General features: G+C 39.6%; 1 protein-coding gene across 1 annotated transcript in view; it reads right to left on the reverse strand.

Moving 5' to 3' along the window:
• LOC122811985 (alpha-1,4-N-acetylglucosaminyltransferase-like) overlaps positions 1-24,197 on the reverse strand; it is a 567,882-nt gene that overhangs the window by 358,267 nt on the left and 185,418 nt on the right. The window lies entirely within an intron of this gene.

Below are 24,197 nucleotides of genomic sequence, written 5' to 3' on the forward strand. Positions count from 1 at the left end.
GCAAGTTTAATGTTTATGCTTTTTACAAGTGATTATCTGCTGGGTCAGGAAATTAAATGTGTGAGATAATGAAATCTTCTGCTCTTTCTTGTTGGAATGATTTGGCCTTGTATATGTATTACTGAGATAGCACGCAGCTGTGTGAGAAAGTGTAACAAAGAACAAAGACGTGTATTAAAAGACTGAAGCTGCTATTGTATTCAAACTGATATGAAACCTTGAAGAAGTAACTGTACAGAAAGACATTATGTCTGACCAGCTGGATAGCAAGGCCGTATTGTATCTAGAGGAAAAGATTTTTTTAAATATACAGCATCAACAGCTTTACAGCATCAACAGAAGACTGTAAGCTAAAAGTGATGTAGATGCCCTGTGACATATCACGTCAGTAAGGTGGGCATAGCTTAAATGTTAAACCTATATAAAATTGTGTGCTTCCTGTTTCATGTCAGACAAAATTCTGTACTTGTATGTTTTTTTGCCTCCTGGTGTACACTAGTAAACTTTTTAACCTAAACCTCCTGTGTATTGAAATCTTATTTTATTTAATAGTTTGGTCCTTCGCAGACGGAATTCCCTTGGTAAGCCGCAGATCAGAGCGTATCGGTGGTTGAATACTGCGCAGGAGAAGTTACCGAAATGGTTCTTCTTGAGTGAAAAGACCTCCGACTGAATTGTCATGTAAAGAGGCTGGCCACTTTCTGATCTGTGGCCAAAAAGCGGAACTTGGACTTTCTCAATACCGGAGGCTCAGGTAGGAAGAATTTGCCTTTTTTCTGTTTTAGATCAGGGACTAGGTTACAGTATATTGTTGTCAAGATTTGTTTTGCAGATCAGGGACAAAAGGAAGTACTGTATATTTGGTCATAGATCAGGGTAACAGAATAAGGTAGGCAGTTATTCTAGATAAACTGTGAACAGGAACTGAGAACTTGATATCACGTGATAGAAAAGGTTACGTAACATTTTCTTTGTCATGGGTAATCAGTGCACTAAAACATCACGAGATCCGCCCCTAACCGAAGACGCAAAATACATGCAATCACAACGTTCCGATAACGTTAGGTATTATACAAAATGGGTTAGTAAATATGAATTTGATGGTAAACTAGATAAGACTTCACTAGTTAAACTCCTTAAACAGCTTAAATCTGATGCGGGAGGTCAGGCAAAAAAGCAATGCCAATTAGGCATTCCTCAAGCACACAGGTGGATTGAGGAAGCAAATAGTAAAGAACAGAAGCTTAAACATTCAAAAACATTATTTTTAGACAAAGAGGATAATAACTTGGTAATAGCAACAGCTCCTCCTCCTCCTCCCTTGCCCCCTCCCTTACCCTTTTCAGGATATGAAGCGAGTGGACAGGCTGGTCCACCTCCACGTTATCCTGAAGTTTCAGCAAGACCACAACCATTTGTTAGAGATCCTATTGAAACTAGGTCCCAAACACGTAAAACACATAGGGACACAGAATTATATCAAATAGAGAGAAATCTACAGGATGAGAGTGAGGAAGAAATATGCCCACTTATAGAAGTTCCAAATCCTCAGGCAGGACAGGAAGGGCAGGACCCAACACTCTTAGTATATAGAACATGGAGGATATCCGGAAGGCTACTGAGGGAATTCCCCATCCGAAAGTTAATTTTATAAAATTTTTAAAAAATTTACAAGGCATAAAGTTAAGTTATCACTTGAATGGGAAAAAAGTAAAAAAAGTAGTAAGACAAATTATAGGTCCAAATTGGCACATGATTTGTGGCACCTAAAATCCTCGTAATGCAAAGCTTAGACCACTCCCACATAGTGATGCGGAGTTAGACAACAGAGTAAAAGGTCTAACAGACCAAATCTCTAAAAAATAAAAACCTAGGGCAGACTGGACTTGCATTAATCAATGCATACAACAGGAAAATGAGACAACAGATGGGTATTATGCTAGATTATTAAAATGTTTTAATAATCATAGCGGTATGTCGGTTCCTGAAAACCAAACAAATGATTCCCCGTATAAACAACAATTAAAAAATGCATTTTTGAAAGGTTGCATTGCACCTATTAGTAGCTTCATTACAAAGCATATGATAGACCATCGAACAGGGAGGCTACAAGCCTTACTTGAATACGCTAGACATGCTAAAAGACATTTTAATAGTAAAAAAAAAAAGAAGGCGCAAGTCTTCACTGCTGAAGACGGAGCTAAAGTATTTGTATTACAGTCAGGTAAAAAGGGCAAAAAAAATGCCCAGGGAAACAAACAGTCTAACAAACGATCAGAAGATTTTAAAAATAGAAAAAAGAGAGGTAAATGCTTCAAGTGCGGAAAAAAGGGACATTTAGCAAGGAATTGTAGGCAAAACAAAAAGGTAATTACAAAAAATAAGGGAGATGAGGACTGACTTTATGATAGTAAAGATACATCATGTGAAAGTCAGAAATCATCAAAAAAAGTTAATAAACAAAAAACAAATGTAAATGTAATAGAAGGAGTAAAAAAGGTGCAAGTAGATATGGAGGATAAAAAAAGTGAAATTTTGGACTTAGCATTATTGAGTTTAGAGCTCTACTTAGCAGATACGAAACTGGAAGTTACACTTCTGGTGGAGGAAAAAAAAGTCAAATTCCTGTGTGACTCAGGAGCATCACGGACTTTGATACACCCCTCCAAGTTACCAGAACATTCCGAATCACCTGATTATATATTAGTAAAAGCAGCAAACGGACAGCTATATAGGAAACCACGTTCCCATGATATAGCAATAACTGACCCTGTTTCAGGTATGTCCCAGAGAAGTAAAATTGTTGTTTCTGCAAAATGTCCAGTAAACCTATTGGGCAGAGACCTTATGCAGATATTTGGCATAGCAGTAGTTCCAACTGTTCAAGGTATGGAGGCACAGAGACAAATGAATACCTTTGTAGTGCGATCGGAGGGTAAAACTTTTTACTGGTACAGCCAGAACCTAGTCAAGACTGGTCCAGGGGCAGTAACCGAGGAACTGATGAACGTAGCCATCAGTAAAGCCCCCTCCCTCGACATTGATCCACAACATTTGTTACACTGTACTCTATACTACTGTACTACACCAGGACCTAATAGAGAGTATGAGCAAGAATTGTTTAAAAATCGTGCAACTAGATTGGTTTTGCGTACTTTGTGCTGGAATACTGAGGGGAACAGCGTAGTTAGCTGTTCGTTACCTCAAAAATTCCTTGCATTGTATAGATCAAATCGGTTACCACATGTTAGCTTGACAAAGAACAAAAGTGTCAAATGGGCAGACTTAGGGAAAAAAAGTAACAAGATGAAAAAAACAGACTGATTTAAAACTATTAAAACAAGGGATACAAAAACAAAAACTAAATTGGTTAACACAGACACATCCAGCTGTACACTTGCAATCTAGTGAGGACTGCTGATTAGTGTTCTTATTAAAAAAAAAAAAGGCCTTATGTAAAATTCCAACAACTCTTTGGTCAACAGGCAAGTCAAATGTAGGACTTATTCGAACGGCAGGACCAGTTACAATAACCCCAAAGTCAGCTTTTAAACCACAAAAAAGACAATACCCTTTAAGAAAGGATGCAAAAATAGGAATTAAGCCTATAATAGCAGCATTACTCAAAGAGGGAGTACTGGTAGAATCTCCTGATTCACCATGTAATACACCCCTATTTCCTGTTAAAAAAGCAAACGGGAAATGGCGGATGGTACAAGATTTACAAGCTGTAAATAATGCAGTAATACCTAGAGCACCTACGGTGCCAGACCCACATACTTTGTTAAATGATTTAAAACCGCAACAGAAATATTTCTCTGTGGTAAATATTAGCAATGCTTTCTTTTCAATACCTATACATCCTGATAGTCAATATTGGTTTGCATTTACATTTCAGGGTAAAAGGTATACATATACTCGACTACCACATGAATATTGTAAAAGTCCAACAATATTTGCACAAGAAATGGCTAGCAACCTGGCAGGGTTTACCCCACCGGGAGGTAGTCAAATTCTACTTTACGTAGATGATATCTTGCTAGCAGCTCCCACCCAGCAACAGTGCAGGGAGGATACTGTAGCATTATTAAAATTTTTAGCAACACAAGGACACAAAGTAAACAAAAGTAAGTTACAACTTTGGAAAAAACAAGTTAGATACTTGGGATATGTAATATCCAATGAAGGTAAAATACTAAATGAGGGAAAAAAACAGCAATTTTGCAAGCACCCAAACCAACAACCAAGAAAAAAATAATGTCCTTCTTGGGTACAACTAATTTTTGTCGGAGCTGGATACCAAATTATGCTTTGGAATCTGCTCCACTGACTGACTTGATATATAAGACACCAATGGCAGCACAAGATATTTTACAATGGACAACTGAAGCAGAAACGGCTTTCTGCAGGTTGAAGCAGTTGATAGCTTCTTCATTAGTTTTAAGACTTCCAAATTATCACAAACATTTTTTTCAGACCGTAGATTGCAAACAAGGATATATGACATCAGTACTGACGCAACAATATGGGGACAAGCAACGCCCCATAGCCTACTATTCATCACAGTTGGACCCAGTGGCGCAATCTTTGCCTCACTGTGTACAAGCAGTAGTCGCAGCTGCAATGGCAGTACAGGCTTCGGCCTCAGTGGTGTTATTCCACCCTCTCACATTGAGAGTGCCTCATGCAGTTGCAATAATTTTACTGCAAGAGAAAGTGGCATACCTTTCTCCTGCTAGACATCTTTCATGTATGACTATACTGCTGAGCCAACCTCATATGACAATTGAACAATGTACGACATTAAATCCATCAACATTACTCCCAACTCCTGCGGATGGCACACCACACAGCTGCCTGCAGGAAATTGAACAGTTAGCTTTACCTAGACAGGATCTCACAAATATGCCCTTGGATAATGCCAAGGTGACATATTACGTGGACGGCTCATGCAGAAGGGGTCCTACAGAAAAAAATCTGGTAGGGTATGCAGTAGTTACAGACACTAAAATTTTAAAAGCTCAATCCTTACCACACAACTTATCTGAAAAAGCAGCAAAATTGATAGCTTTGACGAAGGCATGTACTTTAGCAAAAAACAAGTGTGTAAACATATATACTGATAGTATGCTTTTTCTACAGTACATGTATTTGCACAACAATAAAAAAATAGAAAAATGATAACATCTAGTGGAAAACCTATTAATCATGCACAATTTATTTTGAAATTATTAAAATCTATTCAGTTACCTACCAAAGTAGCTATTTGTAAATGTGTAGCTCATACAAAACAGCAAAATAAGATTTCAAAAGGCAATGCACGAGCTGATGCAGCTGCAAAGCAAGCAGCCTCAGACTCAAAAACTTTACTTTTAAATAAGAAATTACAACCCTCTGAGATTTTAGATTTAGAAATGTTAAAAACAATGCAGACGCTTACTACAAAAGCAGAAAAACAAAAATGGGTAAAACGAGGTGCAATTCTTGAAAATGGACTGTACATTTCCAAAAAAAAAACCCAATATTGCTGTCTAATTTATTTAAATATGCAGCTTTGTTGAGCCATGGGCAGTGCCATGCCTGAACAGGGGGGATGGTACAGTTAGTAAATCGAATATTCCAAACATATGGATACACAAACTACACAAAAAAATTTTGTGCAGCTTGTCATACTTGTAACAAGCACCATGCACAAGTAGCATTTAAAACCAAGCAAGGAAGTTTTCCTATACCACCATACCCGTTCCATACTATTTGTATGGATTTCATAGAATTGAATAAATGTGAAGGGAAAAAGTTTTGTTTAGTTATTGTAGACATGTTTTCTAAATGGGTAGAAGCTTTTCCAACCAAAAACCAGGATGCAGCAACAGTGGCGAAAGCCCTGATAAAAGAAGTAATCCCTAGATTTGGCATTCTGGAAAGGATTTATAGTGACAATGGCACACATTTCATAAACCAGACAATCCACCAACTTGGGAGATTTTTTGGTATGTCCTTAAAGAACCATTGTGCCTACCACCCACAGTCAGCAGGACTGGTGGAAAGGTACAATGGTACCCTAAAAAGTAAACTTAGGAAGCTAGTAGAGGAGACCCAAAAGAATTGGATATACTGTCTGCCTTTAGCACTGCTGAGTATGAGAACGGTTCCAAATGTAAAGGGTTTGACTCCCATTGAAATGGTTTTTGGGAGAGCATATTATGTGCCTCAGTGGAAAGCTCTCATGCCTGCAGAGCAAGAGGCTGACAGTTCATTAGCTAGTTATATGAGGAAACTGTTAACAAATAAATCTGTTTTGCAGTTTAACTCTTTTTCAGATAAGAAACAAACCAGACTGGTGGAAGCAGTCTTGGCTCCTGGGACATACGTTTGGCTGAAAGTGACGAAAAGGAAGAATTGGGCGAGTCGAAAGTGGGAGGGACCGTACCAGGTTCTGTTGGCAACGCCTACTGCAGTCAGAGTGGCCGAGAGGACGTCCTGGGTTCATTTGACACATTGTAAAGAACTTTCAACTTAATAAAAACTTTGTGACTGATACACAACCAGACCGAGATGGCCAAAAACAAAGCGAATAGAAATTTAGATCAACCCCAGAAATGTTGCATAATCATTTTGTTGAGTGTACATTTATTGACTGTAATTGTGACAATTTTCCTCTTGTTGTGGTTTATCCTACACACAACCACACAAGTAAAAGTGGGAAGGCGTGATGAAACGTCTATAGACTGGCATCCAAATTTTAACACATACCTAGCCATGAAACGTGTATATGCAGAGACTATGAGCATTTCAAATTGCTGGGTTTGTACAGCTATACCAACAGCATATGGAGGACTGATAATGTCTGCTGTCCGTTTGGGGATAAATAAAACTTGGGAGAATTTACTTTTCGATACAGGAACTGTGAGATCACAGGACAAAATAGCTTTATTTTTACCTGTCACACAAAAAGGAATTGTATGTTTTTATAAAAATGATACCCTCCAGGTGGGCTGGAGCAATTGTAATATAACCATATCTTACCGATGTTATATTAAGAATGGTAATGGCAATACTTTTTGCAATACTAATTATGACTCGTATTTGAACTCATTGAAAACAACTATGAATGACATTCACAAAAATCCAGTTTTGTTTAAACAATTGTCAGTTATAGATCAGAAAATGTTTCATGCAGGGCTGATGCGTATTAGTACTAAAGTAGAAAACTGTTATTTTATTTGTGGGAAAAAGGCATATAAATGGTTACCTGAGAATTGGTCCGGCAGTTGTTTTTTGGGTTATTTGGTTCCAGCAATAAGACATACTGCAGAATTACCTTTGGGTAAGATACGAAACATGAGAGAAGCAGCCCGAAAGCCTGAAGGTCCAGTTAAAAAACCTGTGAATCCAGTCGGAAAGATCAAAGCTGGCTGGAAAGATCATAATGTCGTGAAAGATAAAAGCAAATTGACTCATATGGACTTGAGTGACAGTGTTATATCTTGGGCAGGAATATTCCCAGCCTGTGGAGCAGTCAAATCGATCTGGGAGCTGAGGAAGTTGTCAAAACTTCTCGAAGTAATGAGTAATGCAACTTTTTCCGCCCTAGAACTGGTGACTGATGAACTGAATGCAATGAGAACTGTTGTGCTACAAAATCGGATGGCTCTTGACTTCACCCTAGCGGCGAGAGGTGGTACGTGCGCGCTTATCAAAAAAGAATGCTGTGCTTATATTCCTGACAATCGTCATGAGATCAATAACCACCTAGAGGTAATTCAGCAAGTATCAGCCATGACTGAACCAGGCCCAAACCCACTGATGGACTTTTTCCAGAATCTATTTGGGGGGTGGGGTTCCATCCTAATGAATATTCTGATTGCCATTTGTGTGGGTATACTCCTAATAGGAGCATGTTTTTGCTGTGGAATTCCCTGCATGAAAAGATTAATCAAAGATTTTATTGATGTATCTGTTACTGAAACTTTGTACCAAGATATTGAGATTGAAAGATTGATCTCAGATGACATTTTTTCTGAAGTATAGATTGAATGACTCACCTAGCTAAAAATCCTAAGTGAAAAAGGCTAGGGGATGAAATTACACTATGCATACTTCAAAATAGAATAAAAAGTATTAATAAGGGGGAAATGTTAGGAAAATGTGTATTTGAGTACATGAGAAATGCTAGTTTAAAAAGTAAAGTAGTATATAATGCATTTTATTCTATTAATCATATAATAGTAAGGATTAATTCATGTGTAAATGTAAGTAGTTTTGAAACTGCAGTGTGGCTTGAAGCAAAGCTAACCTTTGACCCTGGCAGAATGCTAGCTTAGCAAGTTTAATGTTTATGCTTTTCACAAGTGATTATCTGCTGGGTCAGGAAATTAAATGTGTGAGATAATGAAATCTTCTGCTCTTTCCTGTTGGAATGATTTGGCCTTGTAAATGTATTACTGAGATAGCACGCAGCTGTGTGAGAAAGTGTAACAAAGAACAAAGACGTGTATTAAAAGACTGAAGCTGCTATTGTATTCGAACTGATATGAAACTTTGAAGAAGTAACTGTACAGAAAGACATTATGTCTGACCAGCTGGATAGCAAGGCCGTATTGTATCTAGAGGAAAAGTTTTTTTTTTAAATATACAGCATCAACAGCTTTATGAATAGAAGACTGTAAGCTAAAAGTGATGTAGATGCCCTGTGACATATCACGTCAGTAAGGTGGGCATAGCTTAAATGTTAAACCTATATAAAATTGTGTGCTTCCTGTTTCATGTCAGACAAAATTTTGTACTTGTACGTTTTTTGCCTCCTGGTGTACACTAGTAAACTTTTTAACCTAAACCTCCTGTTCTTGATTATGTTTCAGTGTCTCTAGCCATTACTTCATCCCATTTCATATCCTGTACATTTGAACGTCTTACTGTTTCTTTAACTTCTATCCATTCAGCATCTTTATTATGTTCCAAAGGATCTCCATAGATATTTCTCCAAAATATGTCTATTTCTTCTTCTTCTTTTTTTTTTTTTTTTGTGGTGTTGCTATTCCTTTTGCTTTGTTTCCCAATTATCTATTAAAAATTTTAGGTCATCAATGAATTGCTTATTTTGTACTTTTCCTTTCTATTTAAATGCATATCTTCTAAGTTTTTTTACCTGTTCTGAACTTTAGTTTATTTCCAACAGTGTACGATAGATCCTGATCTGTTCTAATACTGCTCATTGCTTTTATCATGTCTATCTTTTTATGTATTTTTGTGGATCTGTTCCCTCTTCTATACTGTTCTAACAAAGGGACACTTTTTTGTCTTAACTGCTTTATTGTTTTCTCTATTTGATAATTCTATGATGGCATATTAATTCGGGTCTCTGTTAGATAATCGAACTTTCAAAAGTTCGACTGTCATATGGTCGACATGGTTTATATCATAATGTTGAACAGTGAGAACACCGAACACCAAAATATCGAACTGAATACATTGAAGTGTAAGAAGTTTGAAAACACAAAACTGCGAAGATCTAAACTCCGAATGGTCATAGTTGGCCCCTCTGTACTTGGATGTTTTTCTCCACTGTGGTGCAATCTCAGAGTTGGTATATTTAAGTGGGGGGGTGTGGGGGGCTTAGTAATCCTCATAAATTTTACGTAGCATTCCAGGAGCAGCAGGATAAGCAGTGGCAACCATGTTGCTATTCAGTCACAGCTAACCCCACAGGAGGAGATGGTAAATGTTTACTTTTACACAGTTTAGTACAAACACATCATAATATCTGTGTAACACACACACACACATATATATATATATATATATATATATATATATATATATATATATATATATATATATATATATATATATATGTATACTGGGGCACCTTTACGTGCATACACATTTATTTTGCTTATGATACTGTAAAACATTATTTAGTACCCTATGTTATGCATATGTATGCTTTTGACAGTGACATAAACATATCTAAGTTCTGGATGACCAACTATGAGTGTTCATAGTTATGAGCATTCATAGTTAGCAGTGCGATATTTTAGCATTCAGAGTTTTAGCGTTTTGATTATATGACATAGACCTGGTCGACACCATATAAACGAACTTTTAAAAGTTCAAAAATCTAATAAAAATATAAACTACACAAATAACCTACCTGAACGTTTTAAGCAGGGAGGCAAGCCCCCTTGTACCCCCCACACCCCCACGCTCTTTTAAATATACCAACTCCAAGATCGCACTATAGTGCAGAAAGGGAAATCTTGCCATTCTACGCTGTATGGAGATCTCCGTTAAAACGTTCGAACTTTCAAAAATTCGAGCATATGGTGTCAATCATATGACACTCAAACTTTTGAAAGTTCGATTATCTAATATAGACCATATTAATTTGTTCCTTTTCTTTCTCTTATTGTCCTGCATTTTTGTGGTAAGACATTATCTGTTATTAATTTAGCTGTACAGTAATATATCCTATTTCCTTCTGTTATGTAACATGAATTTCTGTTAATAGTCTTGATTACTGTGTTCATGTGTCTTATCAGACTTTTAACATTTGGGGTCTTATTGACTTTCTGTAATCTATTTCTTTCATCGATCTTAATATGTCTATTCATCTCTATTAAATCAATCAACTGTTTAGAGCATTTTCTTCTAAACTGCGGGCACATTCTTTGTTTTCCATTTCCTGTGGGCATTCTACAGACAGTTTCAAAACATCTTCTTGTGACATATTCTCTTCAGCTGCATCCTGCATCATCCATTGCTCATTTATATGGGAACTCACAGGCCTATCACTCTACAACATTGACTCCATCAGAGTTGTTACTATTTCCTGTTTCTTCCCTAGATGTGCAACTCCAGCTGAACTTTTGTACTGTTTTTTTACTGAAGGCTGCAGAGTATCTTCATGCGGCAACTGATCAGATGCTTCCTGTTCTACCTGTTTTTCCTTAATTTGGGGACTTGCTGTTCTATCATGCAGTGACATTACCAGAGTTGGATTTTCTACCCTAAATCCTTCTTTCACAGGCAAACCATAACTTCAGTTTCTATTTCTTTAACTTCTGCATTACTAACCCTCTTTTCTATTTCCCCCTTTATTTTCTCATTTTTTTTGTATTTAAAAATTTTTCATACCCAGATGCTATTGCTTGTATTTATCTTCAATTATCTTTGGTGCTGCTAGTTTTGTATTGATTAGTTTTGCTTTCTCCTTTGCATAAATATGGTACCATATTAAATTTATTTTTCTTTCCCATGTCCATATTTCTTAATCGGATGTCTCCCACTCCACTCGTTTCTTCTTATTTTGAGGAACCATTGTTTTATCATGCTGTGACATGACCTGTATTAGATTTTCTACACTAAATCCTTCACTTCACAGGTATTCCATAACTTTAGTTTATATTTGTTTAACTTCTAAGTTACTAATCTTCTGTTCTACATCCCCCTTTGTAGTCCTCTTCAAATATCTTTGGAGCTTTTTTTTGTATTAATTAGTTTGGCTTTCTCCTTTGCATAGACATTGCACCATATCAGATCTCTCCTTCTTCCCTGTGCCAATGTTTATTTTTTATAACTTTCAAAAATCTCTTGATTTTTTTATCTTTTCTCACTTCCTCTGTTGTTTCTTTTTACAAATGGCCCAAGGTTTTTTGTCTATATAATGTTTTTCATTAATCTATTGTATTAATAAACACAAATTTGCATTTGAAGCGTATGAAGTTTTTTTCCTTGTGCAAGTATTTTTCTTTCCTCTAATTTCTCTGTTAACCCTAGATTTAATAAAATCAGTGTAGGTGTAGTGTAGAGACTACATTTAATATTACCATGTCTGCATACATGGTTCCCCCTCGGCAGTGTGCCATGCATATTAATCATGGCACGTTGCCGAGGGAGAGCTGTGGAACACGATTATTGAATCAGTATAGGGAGTGTGGTGCTAACTGTGTCCAGAGATTGAGTAACACACCCCCTGCACTGTCCAATAGGAGTATACCAATGTAATGTTTTTTTTTATGTTTTAGAAAGATCATGTTTGTGAAATGTGGCATGGAGCAGCCCTGCTAAGCAGCACCTAGACACCTGATATCTAAAAATAGAAACCAGATATATTTAATTATTTACTCAAAGGTCATGTTTAAGCATAGTTGAACATGTTTGCGCAGTGTGGCATGGCACTCAGCAGTGCTTAAAGGTAGCTCAGAGGTATATGTAAATGTATAGCAGCATTCCAAGTATCTGTGTAGCCAAATGGGTAAAGTCATGACCTTATGTGCAGTAGGTGCAGGGTTTGAACACATTGAAGGGATATCAAGCATTTATTTTCTAAACACAAATTATACTAATTATTTGTCAAATCCTGAACTGCTGCACTCAGCTAAGCTCTGCTAAGATGTGCTAAGCCTTGCTATGCACTGCTTAAATAAGATACGTCTTAACACTGCCTGGCAATGCTTGGCACTGCTCAACTGTGCTTAGCTGGTTTGCACACTGCTAAGCACTGCTAAGCATTGCCAGTTTAAGCACTGCTCATTTGAGCCACTCTGGTTTGCGGGGGCTAAGCAACACAGCACTTTTTTTAAATATTGCCCAATGGTGTGCAATGGTGGGAAAACAGGCTATATTAAGCTCACCATGTGGGAATATGGCATAACCAGTTGGAGTTTGAACTGTGCAGTAACTATGGCTGGCATTGGACAGGGTGTGGGCTTCTGAGTGGAGTGGTGGGGCATTCAGAAGTCCAGGGTCATGGTTAGACTCCTGGTGAAAGACCATGATGACTGGCTGCTGCAGGGACAGTTCCAGGGCTCAGATTGCAAGGTGGAGGCTTGGGACTAGCTGGTACATAATCTCACCAGCGCTACAGGTATCCTCCACACAGGTGAGCAGGCCTGCCACCACTATGACAACCTGAAGTGTTGGAAGGGGGATCTTCTGGACACCTGGGTCTGGGAAGCTCAGACTGGGAATGCCCCACAAGTTTGTAAGTATTATTAGCATTGTATCACCAATACCTAATCTGAATGTTTGACAGACAGGTATGCATAATGGTGTGCTTCTCTCCCTACTGCTGCAGAGGAGAGAGCTCGCAAAGTCGAGGCGCATGCCAGGCACTTGGCCAGATTGCATCATGAGTGTGATGAATACAGAAGTATTTTGCAATATATAGCCAAATAAGCAATACAGATTAATGCATTAATTGCCAATAGGTGTGTACAGTAAAGACTGTATTGCAGTGAATGTGGATGTAGACCTGTACTGCAGGTAGTGACTACTGGCAACTATAGTGCAATAAGCAGGGAACACTAAAGTACCAACCCTGAAAAAGTGAATGAAATAAAGTTTCTACTACAATAATTCTGGAATTACAGCTGTATGCAACACCTGAATTACATTAAATGTTGTGCAATAAAAACTTGAAACTATACTAGTAACTGCATGAAGGAATCCCTAATAAAGCTGTGTTGTGCAATATGTGTGTAATTAGGGCTATTTTGCATGAAATCAATTATGACAACTGCTCTGCAATACAAACACGAAAGAATACTAGTACCTGCCTCAAGGTATGGCTATTAAAGAGCGTTGTGCAATAACTGTAGATTCAGAGCTGTATTACAAGAAATGAAATATGACACCTGTTCTGCATCAACATAAGAAGTAATAGCAGTAACACCCAAGGTATATTGTGTATATCAGGATTGTCTTGGTTTAACCATTGCATTTCAGCTATATGCATTCAGGCTCTGAGGTACAGTGCTACAGGCAAGCAGAACAGTGTAATAGCTGTAAATTGCAAATATACTGTCTGCAACTGTATGTGGGTGAATTAGCTAACCCCATACTCTGATATGGTTTGTAGACTTCACAGATATTTCAACCCACTAACAATATATTGTGTACACCTACAGTGTATGTAGTAATGTATAGGTTACTTAGTATCTCTGTCATGCTTGGATTTTATGCATGTGTGTTCAACTGTCACTGCAGTCTAGTATAAAACTGTACTACTATTACCAGGTTTTATTTTGTTTCCACGTGAGCTCAATGCAAATATCAGTCAGTTAATAATCAACGGTGACTCAGTAGCTCAGTTTGTTAAATGCTCTGCTTGAAATACATTTTGCCACACACCGGCCAGGAGTAGAATCCAATGCCATGTAGTAATAAATATTACTGAATCCGTTACGTATTGATAACAGATGTTCTCTTCACAGGAAATACAGATAAATGCGTGAGGTACCCCATATTATAGGTACAGTATTGTGTATTTACATATCACAGACTGCTACAATAATTACCAGGAATGTGAAAGTACAGCACAAAAAAAACAAGAACTAAATGTAATAATAATAAAATAAAATAAGATAACTAAACTATGTAAGCTCTGGTATGGATGCATGCCTGGAGTGAATGTTAATGGTAGCTGCAGTCAATTAATACATTTGATGCAGATGTTCACTGCTGTCACTGCTATTGAGTTCTATCCCCGTGCCTGCTAAGCAAGGTATGATGGTTGTCAACTGTCAGTACTGTATACATACATGTCTCACAAGTGTCATGCTGTCACAGAATGTAATTACAGTTGCATAGTCCCTCTGCTGTTAATATACTGCCTGTTTTGATATTTATTGTTGTGTTTCACTTAATATGCATTGGAATGTAATGCAGTTATTTCCAATGTTCTGGCATGCTGTTATTACTAACAATGGCTTTGTTCATAACTAGTCTAAATGTATTGCTTCAACTCCATAATCACAGCACGTCAGGGTAGGCCGGCTTCTGGTGATCTGCCTACTCTACATCGGGCAGCCATGGCACCGGGTACCAGCACGTCTGGGACCCAAGCCAATGGTGTTCCCTCTGCTGGCCCTGCACCATGTTTGGGTGGAACCTCCTCAGGGAATGGGGCCCATTCCCTCTGGGAGCAGTGGCAGAGGGGCTCTAGTCACCCAGGATTGACTACTGGCCATGGTGCATAGGATTCTTCATATGAATTATGAACAACACCTGTGCCGGCTTGAGGGCAGACTCGACAATCTGGTGGGGCCTGCTGACCCTCGTACCCAACCTCCCGCACAGCCACCTTTGGGGCAGTGAAGGAGAAGTGTAGACTGACCATGGGTGGGGTCCTCAGTCAAGCTGCTGCCATCTGGAGGCACATGCACCTCAGATTCTACAACTCCCTCCCCATCCAAAGTGTTTACCCCCCTCATGTGTCACACACTGCCCCTGTCCGCTGTCTTGTCTGTCTGCAATTGCATTATCTCTTACCCAAATTACCTTCTCACATGTGCCTATATTCCTTCCCCAACATTCCACTCTTTCCCAATAAAAAAAAAAATAGGCACCAGTTCCACAAAAAAAAAATTGCCCATACATATCTCTCCATTTCGCACAGGTGCCCACTGGCACAACTAATGTGGTCCAATTGGCCTGACAACACATTTATGTTGTCCTCACCCCTCTCTCTGGGGTTTGAGAGTCCAAATTCATTCTCAACATCTCTCAAAATGCACAGCTGTTGCTGTACAAGAAATGGAAAGCTTTGGTACTTTCCTACACCCTTCCTGCCCAGCCCTACCTGCCTTTCACATTGTTTTTCCCCATGTTTGCTCCCACTGTCCTATCACCCCTAGTATGTAAGAGTGGTACAGGATATGTACGAGGGTAGTGTGACAGTGGTGAAGTCTGCAGTGGGAATGACATATGCATTTAAGGTGGAGGTGGGATTACATCAAGGATCAGCTCTGAGTCCTTTCTTATTTGCAATGGTGATGAACAGGTTGACAGACAAGATCAGACAGGAGGCCCCATGGACTATGATGTTTGCAGATGACATTATGATCTGTAGTGAGAGTAGAGACCAGGTTGAGGAAACCCTGGAGAGGTGGATATATGCTCTAGAGAGGAGAGGAATGAAGGTCAGCAGGACTAAGACAGAATATGTTTGTGTGAATGAGAGGAAGGATAGAGGGATAGAGGAATGGTGAGGATGCAGGGAGTAGAGTTGGTGAAGGTGGATGAATTTAAGTGCTTGGGATCAACAGTTCAGAGCAATGGTGAGTGTGGAAGAGAGGTGAAGAAGAAAAGTACAGGCAGGGTGGAATGGGTGGAGAAGAGTGTCAGGAGTGATTTGTGACAGACAGGTACCAGTAAGAGTGAAAGGGAAGGTCTACAAGAGGGTAGTGAGACCAGCTATGTTGTATGGGTTGGAGACGGTGGCATTGACAAAAAGGCAAGAGTCAGAGCTGGAAGTGGTAGAATTAAAGATGTTAAGATTTGCACTGGGTGTGCCAAGGATGGACAGGATTAGGAATCAGTATATTAGACAGTCAACTCAGGTTGGGCAGTTTGAAGACAAAGTCAGATAGGCGAGATTGTGTTGGTTTGGACATGTGCTGAGGAGGGATGCTGGGTATATTGGGAAAAGGATGCTAATAATGGAGCTGCTAGGTAAGAGGAATAAAGGATGGCCTAAGATAAGGTTTATGGGTGTGGTGAGAGAGAACATGCAGGTGGTTGGTGTGACAGAGCAATATGCAGAGGACAGGAAGAAATGGAAACAGATAATCTGCTGTGGTGACCCCTAATGGGAACAGCCAAAAGAGAAGCAGAAGAAGTGTGGCTTTGCATGAAGCTAAGTGGCGTGCCACCATGCGTCGCGTCGCACAAACTCACTTAAAAGTGCTTTAATGTGCCTTAATGATCTTATGTGTTTCTCAGAGTGTTAGGCACATCAACAAAATAATCACTCCTGCCACGTCTCAAATCCAGGCCCCTGTCAACTGCAGCATAGTGCATTAGCCCACTAGATGACTCAGATCTTAATTAGAGCAGATGTTTCCAGCAAAATATAGTTATTGCCACTGATAGATTGCAAGTACATCTAATGGAAAAAATGGGAGTGTACCTGGGATGATGATGCAAAAAGTACACCAGTACTCAGCCAAATAAATAATAATTGATGTACGTGAGGCCTAGGTTAACAGGCAAATGTTCCTTTTTATCAGCAACATCTTTAAACACACCTGCTAAGGTAGCAATAGCAAAGTACATGTGTACAACTGGGACCCTGCTGCAGAACAACTGTTTTTGAAATCCATGCACGTACTGATGGATGCAGGCATGAATCACAGACTATGTATGCACATATCTCTTGCAACTACACCTATTACAGCCCTGACTCAGTAGCTCAGTTTGTTAATTGTCTTACATTCAGTACATTTTGCCACCCACAGTCATGGGTTTGAATCCAGTGTGTTGCACTTCAGTTACATTCTTCTGAACACAGCAATTAATGACTGTGTCATGCAATTTTAACCCACACAGGTTGCTGCTACTGAAATAACTGCTACCTATGTTTGCAAGTCAAAGGCCTGCAGGTAGGGGCACACTGCACATATTCACGTAGACTAACTACATGCCACCCACTACTCTGTAATTGGCACTGTTACAAAACAGAGGTACCTTTAGCACTTGCCCCCATTGGGCTGTAAAGGGTACCCTTATGCTGGGTCTGCTGTAACGACAGAGCTGCCACTGCTGCCACAGTTACACATACAGCTTGTTGTCCTTCAAAGTATTCACACTCCCCCTATGTGTTCTAGGCTGCAGCAGCAGCTGCAGTCTGGAGCATGCATAGCTGTATGTTAAGCTAACTGCTACAGACCTACCATACTTCACAATACCCTAGAACAAGGGATCCAGACAAAACCATATATAAAGGGGAGTAGGCTAAGGTCCACAGATAGGGACATGTTTCTCACTTTGTCCCTACAAAGATAGTGAGCCAAAAGAATAGCAGCTACTGCATTAGCATTCATATTCTGATGGGTATGATGCCTGACACTCACATGTCTCTCACCTTACTGACCTCAACCCACAATGTATAACACTGAACTACCAGGTAATCACAATATCATTGGACAATGGCCTAACATATCAGGCAAAACTGTGGACATACCTCATAAATTCCAACAGTTGACAGTATTTGTACCTACCCACTGTGATGCTGTAGTCCCCACATCCCACTAATGTCCATCAAAAAGACTAAGAAAAGGGCCAAGGCTTACACGATGGCCTGAAATATTGCAATGTGGTCCCATCTCATTAGTTAATGAAAGTGAAATCCAGCTGTTTTGGATGCAATCAGCAAGTCTGAGCCACAGAGTGGTGAACAGGCAATTACCAGTTAATGAGCATTACCTACAAAAGACAAGCAACTGCTTTTGGGAACAAGTCTGTGTGTTGTTTTAGTCACACAGAAAATGGTTTTGCAAGCTGTTTGCAGAGGTGCATGTCAGAAAAAGGATTACTATACTCTACCAGGTATGTAAGAGATGTCCCCATATCATGGGATGTGGATTGGTGGATGGAGGTATGGAGAATAGGGATTCCAACAGTAGGCTAGTAGCACAGCTATGGTAATGACATGTCGGTGATACTCTGCTGTCCAACAACTACAGACATGCCTCTCAACTGTCCCTGCTTTGAATCACATCACAGCTCTGCCCTGTTACTCCCTCCTAATACAGTTGGCTGTTGTAGGAATGTTAATGGATTATGAGTTAGACATACTGACACTAAGAGAGGGTGTACACAGTTGTAATATTACATGATGTACTGTAATTCACCTCCTCTCAGTCTGTCATTGTTACACAGAAATAGTTCTGACATTGTAAAGGTGTCCCTGGCTGTCCCTGCTGTACCCTGGCTAGGTCACTGTGTTGTTGACATTCATACTTTTTTGCTGGAGAGCTATTGCTAACATACCTGTCAACCCCTTACAGCAGGAATTCAGGTCATAGCCATAATTAGTGGTGGGACACAGGCCCAAACTCATCAACAGAGTATATATATTGACCATACAAAGTAAGACTATGGATATACTAACAGACATTACTGTAGCATAAATTTATTCTGAGGGGTCTGGAGTGTGACAGCCACATTCTCTGTTGTCTGACAGCAACCATTGATGACTGGCCAACCATTTGCCAAGACATCCACATGTTCATGCTGAAAGGACCACATCTATGAGGGACACATTCACATTCCACATACATCTGTGTAGTGGAGAGGTATGATGCCTATAGCGAAGATATAGTACAGTAGGTTTGCATTGCTGTCTGTCATTGTGGCACATTGGTGTTGCTGGATGTTATGGATGTTAATGAACATGTAGGAATATTGGGAGCATCTAATTGTGCTTCCCTTACCCTGAATGGATCTAATACCATGGTCATAAATAAAGTAGCTAAAGATTTGCCTGATAAATATCAGTCAACAAGAAATGCTTTACACAAAGGACCTTTAAACTCTTTTAATAAAGATCTAAATTATGGCCCAATGGGGTTTTGTTTGTTGGCGTAGATGATTTTGTTTGTAGGAATAGTACTATAAGTGTCTTAGGAACTCCTTTGAATATAGGGAACCTTGGTACTGAGAGTAGGCCTATTGAATTTGATGAATTAATGGAGGCTAGTTTGGCTATAAGAGAACCTGCTACTGTTGACATAGTTATGACTATAGATGCAAATGTATTAAATTCATCTTCTGAACTTATGGAAGCTGATGTCCATTTGGAAAGTCAGAAAAACTTGACTTTAAATAATAAAGAAAGTGACATAGTCCATCCCTTGGTTGTTAATCTTTCCAGTTATGTATTGACTGAAGCAGAGATGTCTTTATTGTCACATGGAATTAAGTTTGTTCCAGCAGGGACTGATGATTTCCTTAATGCAATTACTGACTTAAATCTGTTTTCAAGGGGCTTGAATTTGAAGAATATATTCAAGAATAACAGTTCTGTGAGTGGCCATTTGAAAAGGAGTAGTACTTTTATTCCTGTTAATGATTGTTATTAGTGTATTCAATAGTTTATGTGAGAAGCAAATATGTGATCTTTATGAAAGAAGGAATTTTGAGAAAATATATAATTTGACAGTTGAGGAGACCCAAACATTAAAGTCACTAAAGAGTAATACAGAAATAATTATAAAAGAAGGAGACAAAGGGGGTGCCATCGTAGTGATGGATATGGAACAATATCTACAGTCTATGACTGAAATGTTGTTAGACAGACAAATTTTTAAACCCATTGCTAGTAGGGAGATAGATGCTATGATTAGTAAAATAAATGTGTATCTATGATCTGCAGATGACTGGTGATGTAGATATTGATACTTTCTACTTTTTGACTGTGCCATGCCCAACTATTCCCATACTCTATGAACTTCCTAAGATACATAAGTCCTTGGAAAAACCTCCTATGAGGTCAATAGTTTCAGAGAGGGGATGGATGATGGAATCAGTGTCGGTATATTTACAGGACATTTTGAAGGATTACTTGAAATTTATACCAAGATATAGTAAGGATACAGGTGATTTTCTAACTCAACTATATAACCGGTATAATGGCCGTACCCATGATTCGTTCTTTCTGGTAACGCTTGATGTAAAATCCCTTTTTACTGTAATACCCAATGCCTATAGAATTGATTGTGTAAGGCAAATACTACAAGAATATGGAAATGTTTCTAATAGATATACTGAAACCATCTGTGAATTATTGGATTTGGTATTGGAGAATAATATTTTTGCATTTAATAAACAAGTATACCATCAAATATCTGGAACAGCTATGGGGACGGCCGTAGCTAATACATATGCAAATTTAACCCTTGGAGTATGGGAAAAGAAAAATGTGCAAGGAAGTGATAATCCGTTTGTGTCCAACATTTCATTTTATAAACGTTTTGTGGATGACATTTTTCTAGTTTAGCATGGTACGGTTAAGGAATTACAGTGTTTTTATGAATATTTGAATAGTACTGCTGCATTTCTTAAATTTGAAATATCATTCCCTGATAGCTGCTTGAACTTTTAGGATGTTCAATTAAAAATAATGGAGTCTGGTTTAGAGACATGTATAGGCTCATAGGTAGGTACTAGGCTATTGGCCCTAAGGCCTATGCAAGCCTAGCCAAAAAGGTACCCTGGCTTTCGCCACCCAAGAAAATTATTTTCCTGTGCCCCTATCAAGCAGAACCACAGAAGTGATCCCCGGGGTGATTTCCTATTACCCATCCAATCATCAAGATTTTTCTTGAAGAATGCTAATGAGGAGCTCTGTTTGACATAGATAGGTAGTCTGTTCCAGAGTATGGGAAGTCTCTGGGACACAAATCTATCCCTCCAGCATGTTCTGTTTATTGTGGTGACAAGGTTTAGGTCCCTAGAGCGTGTAACTCAGAGAGATTGGGATTTCTTTAAGCAGATCATGTCCAACAGCTCTGGGTTTGACATAGCTTTGTATGTTAAGCAGAGATCACCTCTGAGTAGACGATATGCGACGGAGTAAAGCTGGAGTTTTTTGAGTCGGTCTGCATAAGACATCTGTTTGAGGCCAGTAATCCTCTTTGTGAGGTATTTTTGTGGCCTTTCCAGTTGTTGTAGATGTTTTGTGAGGTACATACCAAAAGGGGCATTGTACTCTATAATGGGTCTAATGAGATGAGTAGAGGGGAACAATGACCTCTTTTTTCTGGATGAGAAACCTTTTGTGATGAAGTGTTCCACGTAGAAGGATTTCCTGACCACTGTGGCGATGTGATTATCAAAGGAGAGACTACTGTCCACCTGTGTCCAAAGGTCTCTTATCACACTTTTGGTGTTAAGTAGACTACCGCCTATGTGGTAGTTCATGGGTACAGAGTTTTTACCAAAGGGGATGACAATGCACTTTTTGGCATTGAGCTTGAGACCATGGCTTTGACACCAGGCATCTGTCTCAGTGAGGCCCTTTTGTAGGATGTCCACATCATTTGGAGTTTCGATTATGGCTCCTAGTTTGCAGTCATCTGCAAATTTAGTTAACCAAAGATCTTCTGTGTTAGCTTATACTTCAGAGAAATAGATACCAAACAGGAGAGGACCCAGGACTGAACCCTGTGGTACTCTACTTGTCACTGGTCTAATGTCTGATTTGGAGTCTGCTACTTTCACAGTGTGGGTTCTGTCAGTAAGCCAGTTGGCAACCAATTTTGTGACATAGGGATTATACCTAGTTTAGTGAGTTTATCTATAATTCCAGAGTGGGGGATGGTGTTGAATGCCTTGGCGAGATCTAGATAGGCTGTGTGAACCACCTTACCCTCATCTATGGCTTTGGTGACTGCTTCAAAGACATCTATCAGTTTTAGGAGACATGATCTGCCTTTTACAAACCCGGACTGTGTGGGGTCCAGAGTTTGGAGATATCCAATGTCTTTGTTTATGAGTTCCATGATGATACGTTCCATGGCCTTGCAGACCAGGCTCATCAGGTTAATGGGGCAGTAGTTCCCGGGGTCTGTTGTGGCCCCCCCCTTTGTAAAGTGGGATAACCGTCGTGGTGTGCCATTCAATGGGCACAAAGCCTGAGGTGAGGCTATGATTGAACATGGTACTTAGGTGGGGTGCTAGTTCATTCTGTAGTTCATGTAGAAGGCAGCCTGGGATGTTGTCAGGTCCCATGGATGCTGTGTTCTTGGCTTTGGAGAGTGAGGTTTTTACCTGTGCAGCCATGATTACAGGAACTTTGCAGTCTTCCGCTATAAAGATGGGCCCTTTAGAGGGTGAGAGGGGTGCAAAGTTAGCACTGAACCTATCTGCCAGGATGTTGGCAATATCAGTTGGTTCTGTATATTTAGTGTCATTGTGCTTTAACTCAGAGCAGATCTGAGTGTTGCCATTGAGATTGTTGACATAGCTATAGAATGCTTTGTGATTGTTTTTAGAATCAGTGTCAATTTTGTTTTCATAACTAGCTTTGGAGGATTTTATGAGAGATCTTAGCTTCTTACTGAGGCTGACCAGGGAGTTCCTCTAATCATGGGATTTTACTCTTTTTTTGCAACAGTTTCTTTCTTCTGTTGTGGAGTTTGTTTATGGCAGAAGACCACCAGATTGGCTTCCTTTTTTGGAGGATAGCATCATCTTGGTTCTGTTAGGGATGGCATGATCCATGTACGTGTGTAACTGCTTATAAAGTGCATTTATGTAGGATTCAGCAGTCGTACCTCTATTGTCCATCTGCGTGGGTGTCATGAAGTTTACCTCATCTGTCTTAAGAAGCGTGAAGTTGGCTTTGGAGAATGTTTTTCCTGTTGTTTCCAAATGGGGGGTGGGAGTGGGATGTGGATGTCTAGGGTGATTAGCTTGTGGTCGGATCTGACCAATGAGGAACTGACCTCTGGTGTGGAACACCGGTCAACCATGTTGGTGCTGACCAGGTCTAGGATATTGCTGCCCCTGGTGGGGGTGTGGATAAGTTAATCCAAGGCGTTGGAATTGATTTCCAGAAAACGTTGAGCAAAAGAGTTGGTACACGAGTAGTTTTCCCAGTTAATGGTGGGGTAGTTGAAATCACCCATTATTAGGGTGTTGGGTTGTACCTTAATATTTTCCAGTATATCAAGAAAAGAGGAGTGGGAATCCTGGGGCATGGTGGGGGGTCTGTAGCAAGTTACAATCTGGATTGTGGTTTTGCCCAGAGTTAGTTGAACTTGGATAATCTCGGATGCATTATGCTGAGCAACTAACTAGCTTGGAGGTGTGGATATCCTTAAAGAATATGGACACGCCTCCACCTTTAGTGTTTCGGTCCGGGTTTGGTGGCCAGAAGGTGTGGTATGAATTATAGCCAGGTAATGCAGGGGTGCTCTCTGGAGCTTTGAACCAGGTCTCTGTCACTGCACAGATGATGTTCTCCATTTTAAGGAGTGCCTCCAGTGAGTGCATTTTGAGGTTTAGACTTCTAGCATTGAGTAGCATTACCCTCAGATTTTGCTTGCTTGTACCTGTTGCGGTGGTGAATTTGTCATTTGAACCTTGCCTAAAAAAGGCACTATAGCGGTGGCAAGAGCCTTTGCCAGTATCCAGAATCCCAAGGGCAACAGATGCAGGCCATCTCTGGCAAAGCAGTGTGGTCTGTCAATCATGTCATCCCAGGCAGACAGATACTGGATTCCCTTAGAATGACACCAGAAGCTTAGCCAGTTGTTAAAGTCAATCATTTTGTCCTTGTACTGTGGTATCATTCTGGGTGATGGCAGGATGCTACTCAAGCCTAGGGTCATACCTGCCTGGGCTACAAGATCGGAGAGCTCCTCCATGTCTCTTTTCATGTAGTCCAGAGAGGTACGTCTCAGGTTATT

The sequence above is a fragment of the Protopterus annectens genome, chromosome 9.part0, assembly GCF_019279795.1.
Source record: "Protopterus annectens isolate FY-2018-M chromosome 9.part0, PAN1.0, whole genome shotgun sequence".
Taxonomy (NCBI): domain Eukaryota; kingdom Metazoa; phylum Chordata; order Ceratodontiformes; family Protopteridae; genus Protopterus; species Protopterus annectens.